The following is a 19416-nucleotide window of genomic DNA, read 5'->3' as shown; positions in this document are numbered from 1 at the left end:
TCCCTCAGGCTCTAAAAATAGAGATAAGAAGGGGAGATACAGAATTTTCTCTGAATCCCCACCATCCTTCACAGGAATTGGTGCAGAGAAAATGGTCAGTGATAGAATGATTTACTGGATAAAAGGAGAGGTTGAAAATGGAATTTGGCAGAAGTGGTAGAGGGTCAGGGTTGCCTAAGAGCCTTCTGTCTACACAAGTCCATTGACTCTCATAAAATTGAGACTCTTTTATGGAAAAAACCACATAAACCAGGTTATTTAAGAAAGTATAATCAATTTGATGTTTCTTTTCACTTAACTACCTTCCTAAAGAATATTCGCTGGTCAACTTTTACTAAAGTATAATAAACATGTAGTGCTGAAATCGTGAGTCCATGATTCAGTGAAGCTTCACAGACTGAACTCGCCTAGATATCACATCCCAGATCAAGAAACAGAGCACAGAGGCTCCTCAAGGCCCTACATGTGCCCATCCAGTCACTACAAAGTCTCCCCAAAGGTAACCACTATTCCAACACCATACATTAGCTTTTCCTGCTTCTGAACTTCAAGCAAATGGAATCATCCTCTTTTATACCTGACATTTTGCACAATGATAGGTCTATGATATGCACCCAAGTTGTGTGTAGTGTAGTCCATTCATTTTTATTCCCATATGGTATTCTACTCTGTGACTGTATCAGTTTGTTCATTTTACTGTTGATGGGCACTTGGATTGTTTTCAGCTATAATACATAGTGCTGCAATAAATATTCTTGTACGTGTTTTTCTGGTGCATATATGTGCACACTTTGGGGTATAAACCTAGGAATGGAATTGCAAGAGCAATGGGTATGCATATGTTCAGTTTTAATTGATATTGCCAAATAGTATTCCAATGTACTTGTATCATTTTACACTTGTATCAGTAGTGTGTGAAAGTTCTACTTGTTCCAGTGCCTCACCAACACTTAGTATTGTCTTGGTGCCTATAGGAAAAATGTTGTACTCAGTCTTCCAAGTTGCAGTTCCTTCAGAATCATGATATATTTTGTGATTCTACTTCTCCTTTTCTGGTCTTTCTCTATTTCTTTTGCTGACCCCTCTTCTTTTGCACATTCTTTACATTATTATCTTTTCCTAAGGTCCCATCTTCATCCTTTATTATTCTATCTGTACTGGACAATGCATTCATTTATTTATTCAGCAAGTAGTGAGCCCTGACTATGTTTCAGGCATTGAGCAAAGTGATGAGCAAAATGGATATGGTTCTTGCTTTTATGACAGCCTAGTGGGGATGCAAGAAATTAACAGATGGATCCCATAAAGAACTGTATAAATTACACCTTGATATAATTGCCACGAAGGAAAAGAAATGAGTGCCATGAGAGTAACTTGGGGACTCAATCTGGATTCTCCCTTTGAGGAAGTTGATGCAGAAAGCTGAGTGGAAGGTAAAGAGGCAGGTATTGGATAGATAAAGGATCAGAATATGTGAAGGCTCAGAGGGAAGAGAGGGCTTAGAACTTTCAGACCATGACAAGGCCAATATTGGAGCCTGGGGAATGAAGCAGTTTGCTGTGAATCTTGAGAGGGCAGTAGACAGAACATATGGGGCCTTGTAAGTCACGAGGATTTTGTTTTATATGGCAAGTGCAATGGGAAGTCATTGAAAAGATATAGTAGGGTGTTCACATGACCTGATGGGCTTTGTCAAGCCACTCTAACTGTACGTGGGGAAGGGATTGAAGAGAAGCAAGAGCAGAAGCAGGAAGACCAGTTAGAAGGCTGTTACAGTCATCCAGAGAAGAGGTGAGGACTAGGAGTTGGGCAGTGGAGTGGAGATGGTGAGAAGTGGACACAGGCGAGAGAAAGTTGGAGAGCAGAAAGAGTGAGATCTAGTGAGATTTATTGGAGGTGGTGACTAAGACGGTGAGAGGGAAGGAATTGGTAGAGTGCTTCCCAGGTTCATAACTTGAGCAATTACGTGGATAAAGGAACCATTTTCCTGGTTGGAAGAGATTAGAAATGGTACAGATTTGGGTGTGGGGAGGAACGAGAGTTTTGAGCATGTCAAGGTTTGTCATGTCTCTGAGACATACAGGCAGAGATGTTGGATGAACAGTGTTATTCCAAATAGTTGTATCTTCAGCAATTTGTTTTACCCCAGGACTCTCCACTTGTTGAAAGTGAGGCATCCCATTGATTCAGGGGAGGAAAAACACAGCTGAGAACAAGGTTTGGGGATTAGCCCTGCTTTGAACGTAGATTACTTTTTTAAAAGAGTATAAAAGAAAACCAAACCCTGAAAAATAATGCTTTTCATTTGCAAGAGACAGATTTTGTGGAGAGAAAAAAGGATTTGTGGTTTCCAAAGAGGTATAACTTGGAAGAGTGAGCACAGAGTTTTTATTGTAAGCCCTGGAGGAAAGAGAGTGAAGGATATTATGTCACGAGAGTGTCTTACTGTCCAGGAAAGCTATAGGCACACACGTGCTCCCCTGCCAGGCTGAGGACAAGAGCCTGTAGTGAGGGGAAAAGTGAGGGAAGGCTTAGAAGGGGTGCAGAGCCAGTGGGAAGAATAAGAGAGGTAGAAGGAAAATACTGTGAATGTGACATGACAGAAAGAGTGAGAAAGTATTTTGTTGTTGTTGTTGTTACTTGCCGTCGAGTCGGCCCTGAATCATAGCGACCCCTCCTTGGGTTTCCGAGGCAGTATCACTACGGAAGTAGGATTGCCCAACCTTCCTTCCAAGGAGTGGCTGGTGGGTTTGAACCGCCAGCCTTCTGGTTAGCAGTCAAGTATTTTAAGAAAGAGTAAATAATCTACCTCATTAGTGCTGCCAAAAGAGCAGATGAAAAGAGCACTGGAAAGTTGCCATTGGGTTTAGCAAGATGAAGGCCATGGGTGGCAAGAGTAGGAGCAAGTTCAGTGGGGTGGTAGGAGCAGAAGAGAAGAGGGAGTGGATTAAAGAGGAAGTGGAGTTCAGGATGTAGGGACAGTGGTAAGGATGGATTAAATTGTGTCCTCCCAATATATGTGCTGGATTCCTAAAACCTATGCTTGTGGATGTAATCCCAGCTCTCCTCTACCTTCTTCCCTGTGGTTACCTCTTCCCTGTGTCCTTTCCTATGCATTCCTGTCCTTTCCTGTGCATTCCTATGCATTCCTGCTATCTCCCCGTGAAAACACTGCCTTCTGATTTTTCATGGTTGATTGTTCTGAAGAGTGTCCCTACCTCTTGTAAATGTTCAACTAATATGTCTGTATGTTGTTTGGCTGGAAGCCACAAGAGTGAGTTCTGTTCCAGACCTGAAGGGTGACTGAAGGCCATAGTCCTGGTGGTTTCACCAGTCTCTATCACACAGACAAGTAAGCCTGGTCTTTTTCTATGATTTTGAGTTTTATTCCACATTTTTTTTTCCCCACTCTATCCAAGATCTCCAATTTTGATCCCTTTCCAAGTGGTTGGCAATGATAGCCAGGCACCAACTAGTTCTTCTGGTCTCAGGGTCATATAGGATGAGGTTCTCATGGTCCACTAGTCCCTTGGACTAATTGTTTCCATGCATCTTTGATTTTCTTCACTCTTTTTGCTCTGGATGAAGAGAGACCAATAGTTGCATCTTAGATGGCCACTCGCAAGCTTTTATGACCCCAGTCACTACTCCCCAAAGTAGCATGTAGAACAATGTTTTCATGTACTATGTTGTGGCAGTTGAGCTTGATGTTCCCCATGACTATAGTCCCAAATCCACCGGCCCAGGGGCTCACTTCCTCAAGATGCTTGATTGCGGCTAATTCTATCCCCTATTAGCTCTGTTATATATATGGACATTTTTATATCACATACAAATATGTTTGTAGGAATATCATCTGCCAAATCTATATATGTTCATGGGTATATTTCCATTCGCCTACCCCTACCTGATCATCTTACCTGTCTACCTGTGCATCCAACTGTAGATTAATGTTTGCTGTTATTAATAACACCATATTGTATATGTAACAGGGTTTACCTTTGTTGTCTGTACCTCTTGTGGTCCTCTCTCTGTCTTCCTTTTCCTTAGGGACATTGTACTGGTAAAAGCCTAACTGCTTTGGAGATACAAGAAGAGCAGATTAGCCACAAAGAGAAGCACAAATTGGGGAAAGATCGATGCCACATGGAGCTTGCTGGAGAACCAAGGAAAATGGGGGCTAAAGATACTGAAGCAGGGATTTTTCCCCAGAGCCAATAGAGAGAGCCCTCCTCTAGAGCCAGTGCCCTGAGTTTAGAATGTCCAACCTCCTGAACTATGAGAAGGTACATTTCTGTTCTTTAAAACCACCTGCTTGTGGCCCCCCTGTTACAGCAGCACTAGTAAACTAAGACAGGCACCTTTGGTGGACAACTCCTTGTAGAAGCTTGAATGAGCGTGGGAAGAAGAGAGAGCCTTATTTGGAGGAGTATTTGAGATGAAGAGATGGTTTTCTAAAGATGCAACTTCCTAAAGCAGATCTGAGCACTGATGGATAGGTTGAAGGTGTAGGAGCAAAGTCCCTAAGAAGGCAGGAAGGAACAGTTCCCATACACTTGGCTGCTGCAGTAACCATGAAGATGAGCTGCTTAGACGTCCTGCTGAGGAGAATGTAATTGACTCATGGCCCCAGCTTCTACCCTTCTGGAACCACCTCTGCATTCATACTGATGCCAGAATCCTCATGGGCTGTCCCCATCCAATGACTAATCATTGCAGGGCCATTCCTCCAGCCATTTTGGCAAGAGGACTCCTCGTAGTCTTGGCCAAAGCTTTCTGGGAATGGTATTGTATTCTGAGGCTCTTCATATCCATTGTTGCTTCCTTCTCTCCTTCAAAGGTGCTGTTGTTGTTGTTGTTATGTACCATCGAGTCGGCCCCAACTCACAGCAACCCCTCCTTGGGTTTCCGAGGCGGTATCACTACGGAAGTTGATTGCCCAACCTTCCTTCCGAGGAGTGGCTGGTGGGTTTGAACTGCCAGCCTTCTGGTTAGCAGTCAAGTGCCTTAGGCACTATGCTACCAGAGCTCCTAGACCTGCCTTAATGTCTGAAGGCTCTCTCTGCTGTCTTTGTTCACTCCCCTTTTCCTTCACAGAAATTTCCCCCCAAAAAAAACCTCTTGCGTTTATCTTGTCCTTATGTCTGCTTCTAGGAGGATGCAGACTGACACAGCTACTGATCACCAAGTCATCTCTCTGTTCTGAACATCAGACTGGCATTTCTAAGTTCCTAGTGGACAACTTCAATGGGAAAACTGCACTGACCCCAGCTTGTTTCCTCACCACCATTCTGTCTTCCACTGAGTATATTGTTCACACAATTACCAGAGTGATGTTTAATGTAATCTTTTTTTTTTTTTTATTTTTTTTTTTTTAATTAGGATTTGGGTGAAGATTTACAGAGTAAATTCACTTTTCATACAGCAGTTCACATATACTTTGTCTCATGTCATTGACCAAAATTTACAATGCAGCAGCTCCCCTCCCACTTCCTCCCCATAGTTACCTCCTCCCAGTGTCCATCCCTTCATACTCTTCGAGAGGCCCATTGTCTGCCAACCCTGTATATGATCTTGGATACACTCTCCATTTAGACATACATAATTGTTTAGCTTGTTCACCCATCTATCCGTCCCTATACCCATGTTTGCTTTCATTGACATCTCAGTATTGTATTTACAAAGGGGTTCATATTTGTTGTTTGTACTGCCCATGTAATGTAATCTTTTAAAGGGAAGGCACTGGTGGTTCAGTGGCAGAATTGTTGCCATCCATGCAGGACAGGAAACTTCCAGAAATGCGAACTGGATTTAGAAGAGGATGTGGAATGATGGATATCATTGCTGATGTTGGATGGATCTTGGCTGAAAGCAAAGAATACCAGAAAGATGTTTACTTGTGTTTTACCGACTATGCAAAAGCATTCAATTGTGTGGATCATAACAAATTATGAATAACATTGAGAAGAATGGGAATTCAGAAAACTTAATTGTGCTCATGAGGAACCTGTACATGGACCAGGAGACTGTCGTTCAAACAGAATAAGGGAATGGTTTAAAATCAGGAAGGGGGTGCATCAGGTTATATCCTTTCACTTACTTATTCAATCTGTATGGTGAGCAAATGATCTGAGAAGCTGGACTACATGAGGAAGAACTTGGCATCGGGACTCATTAACAACCTGTGGTATGCGGACAACAAAATCTTGCTTGCTGAAAGTGAAAATGACTTGAAGCACTTACTTATGAAGATTAAAGACTACAGTCTGCAGTATGGATTATATCTCAACATAAAGAAAACAAAAATCCTCACAACTAGACCAATAAGCAGCATTACAATAAATGGAGAAAAGACTGAAATTGTCAAAGATTCCCTATTACTTGGTTCCACAATCAACACCCATGGAAGCAACAGTCAATAAATCAGACGATGCAGGCAAATCTGCTGCAAAAGACCTCTATGAAGTGCTGAAGAGCAAAGATGTCTCCTTGAGGACTAAGGTGGCCTAACACAAGCCATGGTAATTTCAATCACCTCATATGCATGTGAAAGCTGGACAGTGACTAAGAAAGACTGAAGAAGAGTTGATGCTTTTGAGTTGTGGTGTTGGTGAAGAATACTGAAAGTACTATGGATTGCCAAAAGAACAAACAAATCTGTCTTGGAAGAAGTGCAGCTGGAAGGCTCCTTGGAACCGAGAATGGCCAGACTTCATCTGATCTACTTTGGTCATGATGCCAGAAGGGACCGTTCCCTGGAGAAGGACATTGTGCTTGGTAATGTGGATGGTCAGCGAGAAAGCAGAAGGCCCTCAGCAAGATGGACTTACACGGTGGCTGCAACAATGGGCTCAAGTATAGCAAGGATGGTGAAGCCTGCGCAGGACCAGGCAGTGTTTCGTTCTGTTGTACACAGGGTCGCTATGCGTTGGAGCTGACTCAGTGACACCTAACAATAACAACAAATGTGAGAGATCCAGGTTTGATTCCCAGCCAGTGCACCCCAGGCACAGCCACTGTCTATCAGTTGTGGCTTATATGTTGTCATGATGCTGAATAGCAGAGCTCCCAGACTAAGGAGTCTGGGACTGAGGAGAAAGACCAGGGGATCTAATTCCATAAATTGGCCCATGAAATCCCTATGGATCACAGTAATCTGTGGTCCCCATGAGTCACGGGCCAACTCAATGGCAGCTAACAGCAAGGCCACAGTCTTTCAAACTTGGACCAGGTTCATTACTTACCCACTTTGAATTCTATATTGGCTATATTTCTTTATGCATAGATGAAATAAAAACTCCTTACCATGGCCTAGGTGGCCCTACATGATCTGACCCCTACCTGCCCCTCTGACATCTTCTACCACACCCCCATGCTATTTCTCAATCATGCAGAGCTGTGACCTCTTAGGACCTTTCCCTACCATTCCCTAGAACGCTTGTCCTCCAGTTCACCACACAGCCTGCCACCCCTCACATGTTTCTGCCCTGGTGTCCCCTTCTCTGAGAAGCCTTTCCTACTCACCTAACCTACACTTAAAACTACTGCCCTCCCCCACACTGTCATCCTCTATCTCCTTATCCTGTTTCATCCTTTTCTTGGCATTCCTCACCCTCTGAGATTATATTACAAATTTGTTGACTTATTTGGGTTTAATAAATATTTAAATTAAAGAATCTCATTCTTTAAGATGCCCAACAGCTATCCATCACCTAGAGCAACACTGTCTGACATAAATATAATGTATTTATATGTTGTTGTTGTTGTATACACATATGCAATTTAAAACTTTCTAGAAGTGCTCCGCTATATCTTAAGCTTCTTAAGGAGTGACCATGCATGGGGTTTGGCAGATGTGTGCACCCAAAAGACAATAATCCCCAAGAGGCGGTAGCTATTGGTTGTGACAAAGGTCATAAGCTCCTGGAATCAAAGCTCTCTTCTTTATGAAGAAAATGATGAAATGAGATGTATAACTTGGCTTTAGTTCATCAACTAGTTGTATGATGTTGGGTCCAGGATGCCAAGTAGGTTTTATTTTTGATGTCACCTTCCATCAATTGGTAGTGGAGGTCGGCTAAGGGAAGGAGTCTAAGTCTTAGTCTGAGCTCCTTGGGAAAGAATGCCTTGATAAATTAGTGATGTCTGCCCTGGGCACCGCTGTGAGAATTGGGTTGAACGTTCCGATTCCCTCTAAGACTCCGTTTTCTTCTTAGTCAAGAGGGGATAAAAAGACCAGCTCTATTAGCTCTACATGGATACTGTGAGGCTGAAATGGAATCAAAGATGATATAACATTAAGATATTGTCAAAGGAATATGTTCTTAGTGGGGTCAGAGTCAATATAATGGGTTCATGTATGTTTCACATGTGTCTGCCTCTGTGTGTGTATGTATGTGTCATGTCAATGTCAGTGAAATGTCAGTGTCATCCACGAAGTTGGGTCTAGGAAAATACTCATTGGTTCCAAGCTTGAAATGTGGAAAATTAAAAATGAAGATTAAGCCAGTTGATGAGCTTTCTTAAAATTTTCAACTTCACTTTTTTCTTATAGAATAAACAGTTTAGTACACACGTAGGTGCACATGTTAGGAGCCCTGGCGATGTAACAGTTTAGCACTCAACTCAAAAGGTTGGTGGTTTGAATCCACTCAGTGGCTCAGCAGGAGAAAAAACCTGGCAATCTTCTCCCATAAAGATTACAGCCTAGAAAACCCCATGAGGCAGTCCTCCTTTGTCACATAGTGTCACTATGAGTCCACATTAGTCCACATTGACTTGATGACAACTGCACACATTTTATCTGTCCATCTCTCTATGGAAACAATGGTCTTTCCAAAAGTCATTTTGGATTTTTAGAAGGCTCAACTTCTGCTGTTTTTGAGGGATTTGGGAAGGAGAGCATGATTTTCCCTTGTTTGTAGACTGAATTTCCACCTTCTCTCTACCCAGGTGTCTTTCTTGGCTTCTTTCCTCTTTGCAAGTGCTCAGGCCACCTCGCTGAATCTGCTATTATTGATTCAGGAAAGGGCTTTGATTCTGCAAACCACAAGCTGTTACTCATGAAACTATGACAACTTGGTATTAGCTGCAAATCAATGAACTTTTTAAATGCAGTGGAAGCAACAAAACTTGCTTACTGCTAAACCTTGATAAGTCCATCCCTGGAACAGCCAAACCTTTATCTTAACAGCTACGTGATCCTCCTCGCTTTGCTAGCCCCTTTGCTGCATCGATAAGGATTACGATGCCTGTTACAGGAGCTGTTATTCCCTCTAGAAACATTTCTAAGGTTAATGCGTAAGAAGAGGGACTCTACTGCTGGGCTGTGATGGGCCACTTTCTTCAATAAACCCATTTTCAGCCTCCCCTTTTTTCATTGCAGCTGTCCTTTAAGGACAAAATGGAAAATGGGACATTTCAGCAAGAGTTGAAGCTGTGACCACATGCTCTTGGCGTGATTTACAGACGAGGGGATTGAAGGTCTTCATCTTCTGAGCGGTTCCACAGACCCCGCCACCTGCCCCTTGCTTCATAGTAGTAGTAGCCTCTGTGTCTTCATGTTTCTCTCTCCTTTTCCTGACTTAATAAGCTGGATATAACTGGGTCACTTAGACATCTGGGTGTTTGCCTTTATCATTATGGCCTTTCATTTACCTGGTCATTTTCAGCTGTGCTGCAGACACACTGGTGTAAGGCAGAACAAGAGGGACAGATACCAGGGGACACTCTTGGGAGGGGTATGTGCAGACTGTTGCTGGTCTCCAGCCACCTGGTGTCCATGCCATCAGCTCGGGTGGCCTGAGACTCCATGGTCACTGCTTGTCCACTTGACCCTCTGCTTACCACCTCTCAGGTGTCCATCTGGTCAAGTATCAGCTGAGTCAAGGCCAGAACTTTCAATGTTCCTGTGTCCTTCCTTCTGTCTTCTGCCTTTTCCTGCTCCTCTTCCCCATAGTCTTGGGCAGCATTTGGGCCGCATTTCACATGCTCTCTTCTCCCCTTTCATTTTTGCTGTTGCTGCAGCAAAAGCTCTGTGCACACAGAATCCAAGAGCCCCTGGCTTTCACTTTCTGTCTCGGCCTTCTCTGGGGCTACAACGTTGGGATGGAAGCAGAACCCACCTGGTACTCATGTATGTGCTTCCAGAAAGTGAGAAGGAATTATGCCCTAGGGTGCAAACATTGTCCATTGTGGAAAGGGAGAAAACCAAGGCCAAGCCACATGTGTTACCAAGTACAACTTCTGCATAGGGTTTTCTTGGCTGTCATCTTTATGAAAGCAGGACCTTTCTCCCAAGGCCACTGAGTGGGTTTGAACTGCTGACCTTCAGGTTAATAGTTGGGTATAAACCCCGCTTGGTGCCATGCAGGGATCTTGGAAGGGAGGAGATGCGTGTGTTCCCATTTTCCTTCTCACCTGTGGATGATTCTAAGGTGCATTTTATATGGCATCTGAGAGGTCCTGGTGGGGTCAAGCCTCAGTTTCCCATAGTGAGGAACTCAAGGATTCACCCTCACAACCCCTGGGACCATCTCCCAAATTAACTGCCTGTGCACAAGCCCTTGTCTTAGGCTCTGCTTCCAGGGACTAACACAAGCTGTAACACAGGGTGGCTGTCAGTTGAATATGACTGACCGCATCTTAACAACAACAATGGTGTAGAAAGTGGATGTTCAGGATGAATTCTGGAACTGGGATCACTTTGATCAAAAGTGGGGTGATGATCCCTGACCTACACTAGCCCCACAGTTTCTAGCCTCTAGGCAGGGGGCAGTGGAAAGAGGGGGCAGGTGGAGGATGAAACAATGGCTTGTGCAGGAGCTATGAGTCTTAATATGGGGACATGGGCAGTGGTAAGGACTGCAGGGTTGGCTGACTTCTGTTAACTGCTTTAAGAGCTGTGATGGATTTATTCTGTGTCAACTTAGCTAAGTTGGAACTATGCTTGCCCAAATTCTTTTTCCTGCATAGTCTGGTTTAGCCCAGGCTACATGATCTTGTGTGAAATTCGGAACAGAAGGCAACGGTATGTGTTTTACACTAAGGGGTGCAAGGTAGTGATGGAGCTTAAGGACGGGTGTTGTCACTGAGCTGCTGGCTCACCATCTTTCTGCTCTGCCAGATCCCCTAGTTGAGTTTCCCTGACTTCTGGGCCAACACATTCTGGAGGGCAGGCTAACCCCAGAGCAGCTGTCTGTCCTTTGGCTTGTCTTGGGGGTTGAATTGTGTTCAAGTCCTAACCCCTGTGCCTGTGAAGGTGACCTTATTTGGCAATAAGGTCTTTGCAGATGGAATTAGTTAGCATGAGGTCATACTGGAGTAGGGGCCCTAATCCTTATAAGCGGAGAAGACACAGAGGCACAGACACAGAGGGAAAACGGTCATGAGAAGATGGAGACAAAGATTGGATTGGAGTGTGATGAACTCACCAGCCAAGGACCAGCTGGGGCCACCGGAAGCTGGAAGAGCCTTCAGAGGGAATATGGGCCAGCCAATAATGGCAATTTCAGACGTCTAGCCCCTCCAACTGTGTGAGAGAATAAGTTTCTGTTATTTTAGGCCCCTACTTTGTAATGTGGCACAGCAGCCCCAGGAAACTAAGACAGCTTGTCTGTCTACAGCCTCCCAGACTGCTGCTCACCTGTTAGTTCAGGTGGGAGTCAGACACTTACCCTTACCCTCCTCTCCTTGTGTGGAGGGAGGCTCTGTAAGCCACTAAATAACCTCTCCAAAGACATCTACTGCCAGTACTCAGGTTCCCTCCTTGGTGTGGGTGAGGGTCATTTAACTCCTTCTTGACCACCTGCTTTGAAATTTCTGGATGAAGGGCTACCTCACAGCTCAGTTTGGTACCTATATCTATCAACATAGGATCTCTTCCTGTTAAACATATATTCAGAAGGTTTGTCTTGAGTGGGAATGGATTCTTTTGAGGGGAGTGACCCACATGACCTGAGTTTCAGAAGTATTTCTACCAGGTGGTTCCATGCTTCGTGGGTTCTGGGCCAGTGTATATTCTCAGTACATGGCTCCTGAATCATTTGAATGATGCTGAACCTGGCCTCCACTCCTGCATATGGTACCATTGGGATATTGGTTTCTCTCAGGTGACTTCCACAACCTAGAACTCTAGGCAGATGGATGACCTTTCCTGCTAACCAGTTTTGAGGGATTCTGATTCTCCACCAAACTTGACCTGATAGTTTAATCTTGACAAAGATTATGAGCATTAGCGAATGTGCTTTCAGATGCAAACAACAAAACCCTCAACTTAAATTGGCTTAACTAATAAAAGACCCTCTGATGGTTCAGTGATTAAGGCAGTCAGCTGCTACCCATAAAGTTAGTGGTTCAAACCCATCAGCTGATCTGAGGGTGAAAGATGAGGCAGTTGGCTTCAGTAAAGATTTTTACTGTTGGAAACCCTATGGGGCAGCTCCACTCTGTTCTATAGGATGACTATGTGTCCAAATCAACTCTGTGGCAGTGGGTTTGATTTGTTTTTCAATAAACAATTGCTGTGAAGCTTATAGGCTCCTGTTCAGGCTAGAGTTAAGTCTGGCTGCAGGGGCAGCTTTTTCTGGGCACAAAGAGACCCACACTATTATTTCCTCCCCCGTTTCTCAGTTCTGTTTGCTCAGACTTGGGTTTGTTCTTGGAGGCCCTATATTTGTCTCAGTGTGACACTCAGCTACTCCCAGGGCAGTGGTTCTCAACTGGAGAATGCTTTTGTCTAGTAGTGGACATTTGACAATGTCACAAGATGTTTTTGGTTGTCACAACTAGGGGAGAGGGTGCTACTAGCAGCTAGTAGTAGAGGCCAGAGAGGTTGCTGCAGATCCGGGATGTACGGGACAGCGCCCCACAACAGACAGTTATTAAGCCCTGAGTGTCAGTGGTGCACAGGCTGAGAAACCCTGTCCCAGGTCTGCATGCTTCCTCTTCTGTATCCAGCAGGGAAGAGAAAACCTGTGGTCCAGAATTCTTCACAGAAGTCTGGATTAGACAGGTTTGAGAGTCCCAGGCACTTCTCAAAAGACACTGCTGGTTGGGTGGTGCCTTGAATGGACTCAGACTCGCAGCGACCCCATAGAGTTTCCTTGGTCATAATCTTTACTGCAAGTGGTTGGGTCCCCAGGCCTCTCTGGTGGAGCGACTGGGTACGTTTGAACTACAAGGGCTCCTTCTGTACAATCTTCCTCTCCCTGAATTCTTTGCAATGGGAGGCTTTTCTCTCCGCTTTCCTTTCTCTCCTGTTCATTCTTACGTCACAGACTTAGCTTCTCGGCTTCAGTTCCCTCCTTGTTTTCATCCTCTGCCTGCCATTAGTGGGTGGAGGAGGGAAGGTGTGAAATATACACAGTAAATCTTGCTTTTGTCATTTAGGCATGCATTTATTTTATGGGGTTGAAAGCATACTATATGCTCACGATACTGGATGTTATACTTTTTTTCTGTTAATATTGTATAAGAGGCATTTTTCATACCATTAAAAACTCTTTGTAACGAACATTTAAAATACTGCATAATAATCCACCACACAGATAAACAATACTTACTACGCCACCAGGGTTCCTTACATTACTCATCATCTCTTCATTTTCCTTGACTTTGGTGTTTTTCTTAGTAAATTTATAGAATACAAGAATGGATTCTTTGGCCATTTCTTGGACTTTAGGAGCAAAATTAACATAGGCCTGTATTCTGTGGGCTAGGAGTTTAAGGGCAAAATTTCAGCAACTAATTTCCAAATGATGGATTGCATTTGGATTACCTGGGGAGTTTGTTAAAAATAGATTCTGAATCAGGATCTGTACATGGGGGCCTGAACAAATTTCCCCTAATTGTTCTGGGAGTTAGGTTTTAGAAGCACATGACCCACAGGAATGGCTTGCTTGTTTACTCCAGAAATTCTCATTTGTACATACTAAGATGTTATGAAGATATTTAATATGGAAGTATGTACCCGAGTGGGAGTTGGATAGATACTTGTCATTTGTCATGGCTATGTACTAATAATCCCTTCCTTTGTTTCAGGAGCACCTAAATTTTTTTTTTTTTTTGTCTTGGTTAGACAAAACTACTCTGCATAGACTCTAAAAAATATTCTATACTTGCTTTCCTAGTGTCTCTTGAAGCTAGGACTTAGACATGTAACTTGTTGTATGCTGTTGAGTTGATTATGACTCATAGTGACCCTATAGGACAGACTAGAACTGCCCCATAGGGTTTCCAAGGCTGTAAACTTTACAGAAGAAGACTGTCAGAGCTTTCTTCCATGGAGCCACTGGTGGGTTCAGATCACCAACCTTTTGGTTAGCAGCCAAGCATGTGACTTAGGCTCTGATAGTTGGATATATCCATGTCAGACACTGATGTAGATTCTAAAGTCACAAGAGAGCAAGGATAAGGAGGTACAGGTGGCAGCAGAAGGGCCCCCTGACGTGTCCAGAGCTCAGGGCCAATGTCAATGTTTTCCTCATCAGCTCAGTCTGTGGTGTGATTGTGGGCATTGTTCCTGAAATCTAAGCTTTGAGCCTGGTTTTCCATTCTATGATGATGGTAAGAGCTACCTTAAAATAACAGACAGTATCCCCAGCACAAAAAACATAAAATCTCTCCTTTTCTCATGGGTCATGCAGAATCAGCCTCAGTCATATTGCAGTTAAGAGCCCAAGCTTATACTACAATTTCAGTATGAGCTTTCAAAGATGGGCCTATTGCACGTTAGCAAGCGAAGCAAGACATGCAGTTCAAAGCATGTCACTGACAAAGATAACTTTCTAGTCATGAACGTTGCAAAAACCTGTGTTTTTGCCCTGAAGCAGAGGTTACCTTAGCTTTGCATGGCAGGAAACCACAGGGGAACATGTAGACAGGATGACATTTCCACACAGTGAAACTAAGAAAATATTTGAATACCTAGAGAAGTTCTCATTTGAGACCCTATAATTTCATATCCTAGAACAAAGGAAGAGAACATTTTGGCGAGGAACCTGGGAAGGCCCTGTTGGCTTCCCTGACCTGAAGTACCCTCCAGGGAACTTCTGCTGAAGTGCCAAGAAGCAGCAGTACACAGCCTCTTAACAGACTCCCCCCAAAAGACAGACCCCCTGCCATCGAGTTGATTCCGATTCATTGTGACCCCTGTTGGGTTTCTGAAGCTGTAAATCTTTATGGAAGTAGATTTCCTGATTTCCCCCCTACAGAGCAGCTGGTGGATTTGATCTACCAACCTTCTGGTTAGCAGCCAAATGCTAGCAGAGCTCCTTCCTGATAGACCCACCAGGATAAGCTAGTTAAGAATTTTACCTTCAGATTACAGCATCCCTTAATTTGATGGGTGGAGTCCTGAAGTATTGTCCTTTGGAACATTGACAGATTCCTGCCCAGATCAATCATTTCTTCTCAGCATAGTTGCATTTAAAATGCTCTTTTTGACAGTGACTAGCCAACAGCTTAGGCTGGGTCTGAAGTCTCTTCCAGTTGTAAAACTTCACCACCAGTATACTCATCCATTTTTCTATGAACTATGGTGGGAGGGCAGAAATCCTGCGCATCTAAAATGTGAATTGAGCTGTTTTAAAAAGGTTGGGCAATCCTACTTCCGTAGTGATACTGCCTCGGAAACCCAAGGAGGGGTCGCTATGAGTCGGGGCCAACTCGACGGCACATAACAACAACAACAACAATACAAGTTAGAATGAAACAGGGCTTAGAAAGCCTAGTTATACCCTATTTTAAAATGGAATTTAGTTTGACCTAAGATTATTCCTTGCCGTTTTGACTCTGACAATGATATTATGATCCAGGTTTTAGACAATGATAATCATCTGGGATTTTTGCCAAAATCATCAAGTTCAGTGCAAAGCTGGTCCCAGACCACAGACTCAAAGGCTGATGATAGACTAATAAAGACTGTGAAGTGTTGCCCTGTTCGTAACTGACTTCTCAAGATTACATTCAAGAAGCAGAGCAGAGAGTTGTACTTACAGATAAGTTTTGGTTAACAAACACCAAACCAGACCCCCTGCCACTGAGTTGATTGTGACTCATAGCAACCATATAGGACAGAGTAGAACTGCCCCCTATGGTTTCCAAGGCTGTAAATCTTTATGTAAGCAGACTGCCTCCTCTTTCTCCTGCAGAGTGTTTGGTGGGTTCATACTACCAAAATTGTGATTAGTAGCTGAAACGCCTTAACCACTGTGCCACCAGAGCTCCTTATATCATAGGTAAGTTGTACATAAAATCTTTCTCTCCTCATGCAAGATGTTTGGTTGAAGGATTAGCTCTGTGGCTCGTGGAGAAGAAAGCCAATGCAGAATTCTGAGAATAAATCCAGCAAATGGTAAGTCTATGATTGTTGAAGGATGACAGGAATCTCTTTATGAAGATGCGGCAAACACTTTATGATCAAGTGGAGAGACCCATATTCTAGAGTCATTTCATGTAGAAGTTTCAGTAAAGATTAGAATAACGTGCACAATTTTCCTGAAAGATAATGAGACGTGTTATTGTGGAGGCATTTCCTCTACTCATCTGCGGAGAATTCTGGACTCTATGAAACATGGGCATGTCATCTTCAGACCATAAATTCCAAAACACCAACTCTCTCAGTTATCAATAGATACCTATTTTTCTACAATTCTTACCAAAGTAATGTTATGGGCAGCTATGCCAGCAAATCTACTGAGGCTAAATCCAAATATCATTAAAAGTAATTTTTGGCAAATGAAATTGTTTAGTAGAGGATTTGAACTTGACAGTTTTCTAAGTAGCTTCCTAAGCGTTCGAATTGTCATGGCAATTCCCTAATTTTGTCAAATTTGTCATTTCTTCCTCCCAAACATTCAAATTAAGGGGCTGGTCACCATTCTCCTGGTGGCTCAGATGTGTTAGGTAGGTTACGATGAGAAATGTGTTTGACCTATGCCACAGAGGGATTGAAGTCTTTATTATTATTATTGTTTGTATTTTTAAATTTTGTTGGACTCTACGCGTTATTTATACAAACTTAAAATCCAGGATTTATTTTGAAGACATGACTGTTTACTCACAGCAAGACAGAATGGCAAATAGGCTGGGAGGCTACTACTGCATGCTTGCTGTGGTGTAGTAAATTACATGGTATGGCTTTCCTAGCCATACTCTTTGTAACTCCCACTTTGCTGTGAGCAACCAAGTAGCTGATTGTTATTTCTGTTGGAGCAGCACGAAGCAATCTTCTGGGAAGTTTGCTTTCTGTCAGGTGTATAGAATTCTGATGTTGGGATTGGTTAGTTTTGCTACTCTGCCAGTGTTACAATGAGCCCTCCTAGAGGCAGAGAGGAATCTCTCACTGCTGACTGAGAGATGTGCTGCTGAGAGAGATGCACTTATTGAGAGAGAAATGTGAGAGAGATGCATTGCTGAGAGATACGTGAGAGACACACACTGATGAGAGAGAGGGATGTGCTAGTGAGAGACCCAGCCGGCTGCTAGAGAGATGCCGGCTGCTGAGAGACTGAGCACGTTCCTGAACTTGAATTGTAGCCTGTTGCTTCCCTAATAAACCCCATAATCTGTGAGTTGTGTGTGGCCACTGCAGCGAATTAATGAACCCAGCAGAGAAGTGGTGAGTGCTGCGGGGGGAATCGTTGGTGTCAAGGTTGTTAAGAGGCCTGGAAAGTGGCGCTATGTCTGGCCTCATAGGAACAGGCGCTGGGCTGCTGGTGGTGATTCTGTCTTCCTCTTGTGGGGTAAAAGGAGGTCAGAAGATGCTGCCTCCTTGCCCCTTAAGCACTTGCACTTAGAAAAGACAGACAAGGACAGGAACAAACTGTCATGGTCCAGGCAAACTGTCTACCTCAGGAGTCCAAGAAGTGATGGAACTTGGATTCAAATCCAATTCTATTTGGTTTTATATTCTTTACACTTTTAGTTTTGAATTTCTAGACTACTCATGTCTTTCCATTCCTTTCAGAGTAAGTTAGTTAGAAGTTAATTAGAAATATAGATAATAGAACTGAAATAGGACCTGGGCCTACTCTGAGTAAAATTAACTTTTAAAACTGTTTTACTGAGTTACAATACAAATACCATTCAGTTTACTCATTTAAAGTGTACAATTCAATGTTTTTTAAAAATATGTTCAGGATTGTGCAACCATCACCACAATCTAATTTTAGACTTCCATTTCCCCAGAAAAGAAACCAAGTCTTCATTAGCCATCACTCTCCATCTCCCTCATGGCTCCCTCCAGTTTAGACCACCTTAGAAACCCCTTTCTGTCTCTGTGGTTCTGCCTGTTCTAGACATTCCTAACTGGAATCATACAATATGTGATCATTCCCGACTGCCTTCTTTCATTTAGCGTGTTTTTAAGGTTCATCCATGTTATACCTGTATCAGAACTTCATTCCTTTTAGGGACAAATAATATTCCATTGTTTGAGTATAGCACATTTTGTTTATCCTTTCATCAGTTGATGAACATTTGGGTTGTTTCTACTTTTTTTTTTTCTTTCTCTTTTTTTCTCCCCTCCCCTCCCACTCTGGTAAGCAACAAAGAATGTTTCCTTCCATTGTTTCTACTTTTTAGCTCTCACTAGTAACACTGCTTTGCACATTGCTATAAGGTTTTGTGTGAAATCCTCTCATGTTTTCAGTTGTCGTAGGTATATATCAGGAGCTCTGGTAGCATAGTGCCTAAGGCACTTGACTGCTAACCAGAAAGCTGGCGGTTCAAACCCACCAACCACTCCTCGGAAGGAAGATGGGGCAATCTACTTCCGTAGTGATAATGCCTCGGAAACCCAAGGAGGGGTCGCTATGAGTCGGGTCCAATTTGACAGCACATAACAACAACAACAGGTATATATCTAGGGGTGGAATTGCTGAGTCATAGGGTAACTCTTAAGTTTAACCTTTTGAGGAACTCTCAAATCTTCCAAAGTGGCTGCACCAGTTTGCATTCCCACCAGCAATGTATGAAGGTTTCGGTGTCTCCACATTCTCACCAACACTTGTGCTCATCTGTCTTTTTTTATGCTTTTCAGTTTCCCCTTTGCAGGTCCTCTGGTGATTTCCTGGTTCTGCTGTGGACCGGTGTCTGTTGTTCTGAGCTACTTTCTGGGCCTCGGACTCCCGCATACTGTGCTGCCTGAGATTGTTGTGTGCAGAACTCATGTTTTGGTCTTTCCTTCCATCAAAATATATCCATCCCAAAAGCTATTTCATTGTAGCTCTTTTGTATATTGTTGTTAGGTGCCATCGAGTCAACTCCAATTCTTAGCAACCTTTTGTATAACAGAACAAAGTGTTGCCAGTCTTGTGCCATCCTCACAATCACTGCTATGTGTGAACCCATTGTTTCAGACGCTGTCAGTCATCTCACTGAGGGCTTTCTCTTTTGTGCTGACCCTCTAGTTTA

The sequence above is a fragment of the Orycteropus afer genome, unplaced genomic scaffold (genome assembly GCF_000298275.1).
Source record: "Orycteropus afer afer isolate SDZICR_OR568_19922 unplaced genomic scaffold, OryAfe1.0 scaffold00006, whole genome shotgun sequence".
NCBI classification, from domain to species: domain Eukaryota; kingdom Metazoa; phylum Chordata; class Mammalia; order Tubulidentata; family Orycteropodidae; genus Orycteropus; species Orycteropus afer.
Note: the sequence above shows the minus strand (reverse complement) of the source record.